The following is a 5,929-nucleotide window of genomic DNA, read 5'->3' as shown; positions in this document are numbered from 1 at the left end:
GACCCACACTGGGGATCGAGCCCCCAACCTGGGAATCGAACCATGACCTCCTGGTTCATAGGTTGGCGCTCAACCATTGCGCCACACCGGCTGGGCTAACTGGGTCTGCATTTTACCCACCAGCCCTCACTGCAAGCCTTTGAATCCGGGCTCGGCCCCCAATGCCCGAGAGCTGCCTGACCCCCCCAGACTCAGTGTGTTGCCTAGGAAGTGGGAGTGGCACCAGCTTCTCTGAGCTGTGGAGCGATGCCTCCTGCCTGTTGAGCACCGAGGCTGCCCCCTGCCCTGCTCTCCCGGCAGGGGATGGGCCCGGCTCAGCTGGCAGGAGAACCGGGGTGGCACAGGGGGTTTGTGACGCTGGGACAGGGGCTGCTCATAGCTGCGATCCCTGCGCGGGACGCTGTGCTGGGCACACGACAGGCGCCCCAGTGCAGGCAGTCACTTCCTCCTCCCTCTGTGGCCCAGGCGTGAGAGGGCCCGGGTGTGAGAGGGCCTGGGCGTGAGAGGGCCGGGGAGCGCCAGCTGCCCAAGCTTGCTGCCACCCAGGCCTGGCTTTGCTCAGGGGACACAGCATCTGCCTGTGGACAGCAGGGTCTCAGGTTTGATCCCGGTTAAGGGCACGTACTTCGCTTGCAGGCTGGATTCCCGGCCCTGGTTGGGGCACGTTCTGGAGGCAACCGATGGCGGTATCTCTCTCACATCGATGTTTCTCTCTGTCTCCCCCACTCCCGCCCACTCTCTCTAAAACTCAATGGGAAAAATACCCTCGGGTGGGCATTAACAACAACACAAAATAGTTGTCCTCACATCAGAGCTGCCCCTCGCCGGAGGTGGCCCAGCCTCTGCATGCTGCAGGGGGCGGAGTGGGCCACTGGGCTGGGCACCCGGTGCCCCGTGCCCGGCAGTCCAGGGTGGTGACACTGCTGCGTATTGGAGCCAGCCACAGGCAGGCACCCTCCTTGCTCACGACATGACGTGTCTAATCGCCCGCCGGCCAGGGAGCTTGCCTGGGGCTCCAGGGCCCGCCTGGTTGGCGTGAGACCCCTGCTGCCTGGAAGATGGAGTGTTTATATCAGGAATACCTAAGGCTGCTTTCCTACAGCTTTCCAGTTGCCACGGTGACAGAATAGTGGTGATACCTCAGATGCTTGACAAGATGTGGTGTCTGATGCCATCACAGGCCCAACACCCTCAAGGCTCATGTCCTCACCTAGCGAGTGTCTAGGGCTTGCTACCTGGAAGGTGGGGGTGGGAAGGGATCTATGGTCTGGGCAGCAGCTCCGCCTGGGACGGTGGCACTGCCAGGTGGCAGATGGAGGTTATTACTGCACATCAGAGGTCACCATGAACAGCAACTATTGTTTTAATGAACAATCCGCTCGGCCGACAACGGATGTGACAGAGGAACAGGCTCGGAGGGCAGAGCGGCCTTTGAGATGGCTCAGCCCAGTGACTCTTTATGGCTGCCTCCCGCTCACCTGCGCTTTACACCTGGGAGCTCCTCACAGACATGCTTCCTTCCAGGCAGCGGCCCCCTCCCCCTTACATTTGGGGACATAGCTATATTGGTTTCTGTTTTAGCTCTGTTCTCTCTCTCTCTCTCTCTCTCTCTCTCTCTCTCTGCCTTATTATATGGGGATGGTTTGATGATGAATAAAGAATGTGTATCCACGTGGCCTTATGACATAAAAGTACTATTTATCAAGTAGGAAATAAGCAAGTTGTAACGACATCATCCCAGCCAGGCCTGACATCCATGTGGATGCCCGATCACAGGGCCTGGCGTGAGGAGCGGAGGCCCGCAGGGGGCAGGGGCCTCTCTGAGGGGGCAGCAGGGTCGGACCCCACTGAGGAGCAGACGTCAACTCAAGGTCGTCTCAGTCAGGAGTGGTGACAGGCAGGGTCCACGTGACACCAAGGGGATGACTTCCCAGGCCTCACAGTTTCCACCCACGCGTTGCTGGGCCTTCGGGAAGTCCCCGACATGAATAATGAAGCCACCTGCCTGGGACAGTGAGGGTGCTAACCAAGACGGTGGAGAGCAAGGCCCTGCTCATGTCGACGGTAAGCACTGTGTGTGTGTGTGTGTGTGCGTGTGCCTGTTGGTGCCTGTGCACGTGTGTTCACGTCTGTGGTTCTATCTCATAGGACACAGTGAACAGGTGCTGACATCAGTTTTGCATGTGTTTTCTTGGATTGTGATATATGACAGTTAAAATTATACCAAAAACAATATGGAAGACCCAAACTTTGCCCTCCTCCTGGCTTGCTCCTGCGAAAACACCTGTAGGGCTCTACTCCGCTCAGGTCCCGGCGGCAGTGGGCTCCTGGCTCCTGGGGCCCTGGCAGCGCCCCCCCGCGCCCCCGCCATGAGTCACCGTGTGGGGAGCACCGTGATGCCGAGCCCGGAGCCATTTCCGGAAATCCATGGTTGTGCCTTGGCTGTGCTGGCTGCACACCGTTGTTCACGCCGTGTGGGGGAGGACGTCCCTGGGGGCCTGAGGTGGCCCACGCCGGGGAGGAGAGTGTCTGAGCTTTATCGGGGTTGGGGGGGAAATAAGTGCAGATTACTTAACTTAGATGGCGAACTTCACATTTCCCGTTAGATAAAAGTGCAACCTTCACACCGCCTGGTAAGTAGAACTCCGTGGACCCCCCATGTGTGGGGGACACACCGATAACAGTGGCTATGTTTTGTTCCTGGGGAATTGCACTGGTACCGGCCAGGCCCACCTTGTGTTTGGGTGAGGAGATGAGGGTATGCCGTGCGCTCTTGGTGCCTGTGAGCTCCCCGGAACCCCACGTTCTCTATGTGCAGAATGAAAGGGGACTGCAGCCCTGAGCACACCCACGCCACAGGCCCAGGGATCCCCAAATGGCCACCAGGTCAGAAGAAACACCAGTTGTCCCTCAGCACAGCAGGGCACATCCTGGCAGCCCCCGCTGCCTCCCCCCCCCCGCCCCCCGGAGGTCCTACACTTTGACTTAAGAGCTGTGGCCAGTGCAGGCTTCCTGGGAGGTCTGCGGTCCGAGGGGAGGCGGCCCGAGGGTCTGGGCTGGGGAGAGAGCCCAGCGAGGGGAGGGAGGCGCAGGAGGCCTTGGCATTTATGGAGGAACTCGGATCTTTCCTTATCTAATCTGGTGCTATTACTCTAATTTGTTTTATAATTTCAGGACAACGCACAGAAATCATAAGCAAAAGAGGCAAATGACGCTGGCAAAGGCATGAGGGGAGAGTGTGATTTCGTCAGCGAGAGAACGGTTGCAAGGACAGCGCAGCGTAAGCGAGTGGGAAGGAGCGGGGTTCCAGATTTGGGTTTCCTGAACCAGTTAGGGAAGCAAATTAGGAGGCGCTGCACAGGCGCTCAAACTAGCTTCCGAGCGTGTAACGTAATGGCATCAAAGACACCCATGGCATAACACTTTGTGAAAATATAGAAGGAAACACACACACACACACACACACACACACACACACGGATGTTTCCGTGTAGAGAGAGATGGCGAGGAAGTACACGAAATTGCAAGCCATGCTGCAGTGTGAGAGGGGAAAACAAGCAGTTTTCTTTTTGTTTCTTCTTCCCCTTTTTTTCTTTTTCTCTTTCTTTCTATTTTTTCCTCCGTGGGCGCCAGGATCAACGATCACCAGTTGCCCAGATACGGCGCGAATGATGCTCCCTAAGTCTCCGACGCCAACTCTGCACGGGGGCCACAGCTGCCTGTTCCTGCCTCTCAGACGGAAACTCTATTTTCTTCTATTTCTTCATTTTCATTTTGCTCATCTGTACTTAGCTTTTCCTTTTCTTTAAACAAACAACGCGCACGCACACAGGGATGCCAGGCGCAGTCCTAGGCGGCCTCTGGGCTCCTGTGTAACCCATTCAGCGCCCTGGAGCATTTGGGACTTCTCACCGGGTCAGAGCGGAGACCTGCTGCCCGCAGCCAGCTGCTGAGTGCGAGCCCCGGCAGGGGTGGGGCTCTCTGGCCTCCTCTCGCCCCCAAGGCCGCCCTCCCAGCTCAGGAGGCTCGGGAACCTCTGCAGAGACGCACAAGCCAGGCCTCTGTGCCAGGACCGAGGTGGCTGGGTGCAGAGCGTGGCCTTGGCCACTGACCCTCTGCCTGGGCCTGGTGCTCAGTGACTGTAGGGGTGGGGTCCCGAACCAAGACAACGCTGGCAGAGGCCCCGCGTTTCGGACGCAGACAAACCTCGCTGGGCGCTGAGCTGTCACCCAGGCATCTCCCCTGGTCCGGTCCCGGAGCAGCGTGTCTGAGCCCTTGGTTGTGATCAGGTACCATTGGTGGTCAGGGTGTGGGGCTACTGAGGGCCAGTCCCCTGGGGCTGGCCCTGGGCCGTCTCCCCTTTTTATTGCATTCATCATCTGCGGGGGAAATGCTCCTCTGGCTTTTCTAAAAGCACACCACTGTGCGCCTGTGCCCTCATACCACTTATAATCCGGAGGAAAGGCAGTTCGGACACTTTTACCTGGTACCCAGAACAGCTGTGGGCTGTGTCTCAGACCAAAATGGACTCATACACACGTGCGAGAGCACTCCCCACGGACACCTGTTTTTCCCCTGGAACTGTAATTCCACAGTTCACAGTCCCTCTTGGCGTCCTCTGAAGACTGTTCGTTAAAGGGAGGGGAGGGGCCTGCCATCGCTGGCTTGGCTCAGTGGAGAGGCCGTCAGCCCGAGGACTGAAGGGTCTTGGGTTCAATCGTGGTCAAGGGCACATACCTCGGTTGCAAGCTTGATCTCCGGCCCTGGTTAGGGCACGTGTGGGAGGCAACCAATTGATGTAGCTCTCTCGCATTGATGTTTCTCTCTCTCTGTCTCTCCTCCCCGCTTCCACTCTCTCTAAAAAAGGCAATGGAAAAAGATCCTCAGGTGAGGATTAGCAACAACAACAACAATTTAAAAAAAGAAAAAGGAGGGGGCCCTTTGGAGCAAGATAAGGCCTTCTTGTCTAATTCAGTTAATGGTGAGCATTAAGATGCATGGAGCCCTGACCGGTGTGGCTCAGTGGATAGAGCCTCAGCCTGCGGACTCAAGAATCCCGGGTTCGATTCTGGTCAAGGGCATGTGCCTTCGTTGTGGGCACATCCCCAGTGGGGAGTGTCCAGGAGGCAGCTGATCAGTGTTTCTCTCTCACTGATGTTTCTAGCTCTCTAACCCTCTCCCTTCCTCTCTGTAGAAATATCAATAAAATATATTTTTAAAAAAAGATGTGTGGGGTCTTGTGCAAATAGGGCTCCTGGCAGGCGTGACCTCCTCCCCGGCGAGGCTGCGATCCCCCAGGAGGCAAGGCCGATGGATGGCTGTGCCGCACGAGGTGCCACTGAGACGCGCGGCTTCCAGGCCTCCCTGTGCGCCCGGACGCTGGCCCCTCTCTCTTCCTCGAGATGCCCAGCTCCAAGGACACAGGAGTCTCATGTTTTCCTGCCTCTCCTGCCGAACCCCAAACTCTCCTGAACGCAGTAGGTGCACAGAATAGCCTTTCCCTGTTGACAGCTGCTCCCTCTCTGCACCTGCTCTTTTAAAAAATCCTCACCCTGATGTATTCTTATTGATTGTTCAGAGAGAGAGGGAGGGAGAGAGAGGGAGAAACATCGATCTGTTGTCTCCTGTAAATGCCCTGACCAGTGATTAAACCCAAAACCTAGGTATGTGCCCTGACCAGTAATCAAACCCCCAACCTTTTGGTGTGTGGACGACGCACCAATCAACTGAGCCACCCGGCCAGGGTGGCACCTGCTCTTTTAAAACTGCCCCTGAGCCATGGTTGTCCTGCTCAGTGGTTACACCCTCGACCCATGGACTGAAGGGTCATGGGTTTGATTCCCAGTCAAGGGCACATACCTCAGCTGCAGGTTCATTCCCGGTCCCCCTAGGGGCACATGCGGGAGGCAAGCAATCCATTTCTCACTCT

Source organism: Myotis davidii, unplaced genomic scaffold, assembly GCF_000327345.1.
Source record: "Myotis davidii unplaced genomic scaffold, ASM32734v1 scaffold750, whole genome shotgun sequence".
NCBI lineage: Eukaryota > Metazoa > Chordata > Mammalia > Chiroptera > Vespertilionidae > Myotis > Myotis davidii.
This window is presented reverse-complemented; position numbering follows the sequence as displayed.